The sequence below is a fragment of the Zingiber officinale genome, chromosome 1B (genome assembly GCF_018446385.1).
Source record: "Zingiber officinale cultivar Zhangliang chromosome 1B, Zo_v1.1, whole genome shotgun sequence".
Classification (NCBI taxonomy): domain Eukaryota; kingdom Viridiplantae; phylum Streptophyta; class Magnoliopsida; order Zingiberales; family Zingiberaceae; genus Zingiber; species Zingiber officinale.
The window spans coordinates 89082445-89084530 of NC_055986.1; the positions used below are offsets into that span (position 1 = coordinate 89082445).

The window sequence follows — 2086 nt, forward strand, 5'->3', positions numbered from 1 at the left end:
AACAGTTTTTCACCGTTGTCTTGAGCGTCTACCTTTAATAACAGGGTCTTCAACAACAGTTTTAAACTATCTACGACAACAGTGAAAAACCGTTGTCTTTTTTAGATAAAAAATAAAAAAATAATAATACACAATTTTCCAATATTATAAATCATTCAAAATACTAAATTTCAAAATAAAATTTAATATACAATTTTCTAACATTCAAAAATAATATCTATAACATTCTGAAGAAATTTCATAAACAACCAACAAAATGATAACACTATTAAAACAAAGGTAGAACAATATAACACGAGAATTTCTACTTAGATGTCGGTGAGGAGGAGGGATTGCAGCTCCTAGTGCTCCTTAATTTGTTAAAGTCTCTCTATTTTTTTAGTTTGTCGGCATTCTTCCCAGTACTCTTGAGGGCACCTATTTGAATAAAGATATATATTACAAATTAGAAACTAAACTGTACACGTGATTCTAATTGCACTGCATAAATGTTACATAACCATAAAAACCATTTGATCTAGTCATCTAACAGAAGTGCAAAAAGCGTTATCTATGTAACATAAATGGTAACCTCTTGAAACAATATGGTGGCTCTTAAATTTCTTATTAAGCAGAATTTTCATTTTATGTCACTGAATACAAAGCTTCTATTATAAACCATGCAAACATTATTTTTCCCAGAGATCAATCAGCATTAATTCTAAAAGGTACAATCTAATGCAAACGTTCCCACACACTCCATATGATGCTAAGGAGTAAGTCATACATTAAATTCTAAAAGGGACCATTAAAGGAAAGAATGCCTTAAATAAAAATGAATCCAGAAAGTATCATTCCATATGCACTAATAGAAATATTCGTTTATAGCCAACTGCAAATACATTTCATATTTATTTAAAATTTTAATAACATAATAAATCTAAAAAATTTATAATATTTCACTAAAAGATTAATTAAAATCACACCAGATGATAAGGCCGAGCTATCATTCCTCCAAGTGTATCCTAGAATCTTTGTAATGAGCACGTTGAGACGGAATATGTCATTGAGTACATAAAAGCTCCCTGAGGTGTTGGAATCAGATGAAACATCTACAAAAATAAACACCATTGATTAATAAGTCATTGATTAATTAGATAATGGAATATACAAATAGAGATTAATTAAAATAAATAAAGGATCTAACAATTACCACTATAATTGACTAAAATTAACAATCAAGAGCTAGGTTGAAGAATGTTTTAAAACATTCTTCAATGTATAAGGAAGCAACTAGAAGTGTTTAACATCTCAGGAATTGAAAATAATGCAAATGCAAACAAATTCATAGATCAAATAAACAAAAACGGGACAACTCTTCAACAAATTTCTATAATCAAGTGATATAAACAAACTACAGAATTTCATGCGTGGGTAAATCTCGAGTCAAATGTCAATTGAAAGATCAATGTAAAACATGGCATAGACAGAGAAAGGAACATAGGAATACAGAGCAGTAGGTAAAAACATGTCTATTGAACTGAAGAAAAGCCATCATATCGTGTATGCTAACAATCACCAAATGGTTACTAATTATATAATTACCTGATGCTTTGTGGCAAGCAAGTGCAGTTCAAAAGCCAGCACCTACATCCAAAAACAAATGCTGAAAACATCAAAATTATTGAATCTATATTTTGCCAAATATAATCTTAGATGAGTGAACTACCATATAGTTTGGGTTTAAATATTTCCAAACACTAGCCGGACTTGACAATCAATTTCACATACAACAATTACAGAAGAGTTGAACTTACTTTTGTATCGCTCTCCAATGCAGCTTTTGCTGAGCTCATTCCACCTCCGTATCTGCAAGTTGATGCAAGAACTAAACAAGTATTCCAAATTATAAACTTTGGAATAAACAAGGGAAAAGGTTATACCCTGCGATTGCCCTTTCGGAAGCTATGTATGTCAAAGATATTGAAGCACCGCTTGCCATGTTTAACGGAGACATCCAAAACAAAGTGAAGATGAGATATAAAATCTATGTGCCAACAAGAAAAGGAATTGTTTGATAACTTTATTTTGGGTTTTATTATAACTA

At 30.6% G+C, this 2086-nt stretch overlaps 1 long non-coding RNA gene across 1 annotated transcript; it reads right to left on the bottom strand.

Moving 5' to 3' along the window:
• Nucleotides 1-370: 370 nt before the first annotated feature.
• LOC121977208 lies at nucleotides 371-1883 on the bottom strand. The gene is made up of 4 exons (XR_006110770.1): nucleotides 1797-1883; nucleotides 1585-1626; nucleotides 966-1091; nucleotides 371-417 (listed from the first exon to the last, which is right to left on the bottom strand). It is a non-coding gene; the product is annotated as an uncharacterized LOC121977208 (long non-coding RNA).
• Nucleotides 1884-2086: the final 203 nt, after the last annotated feature.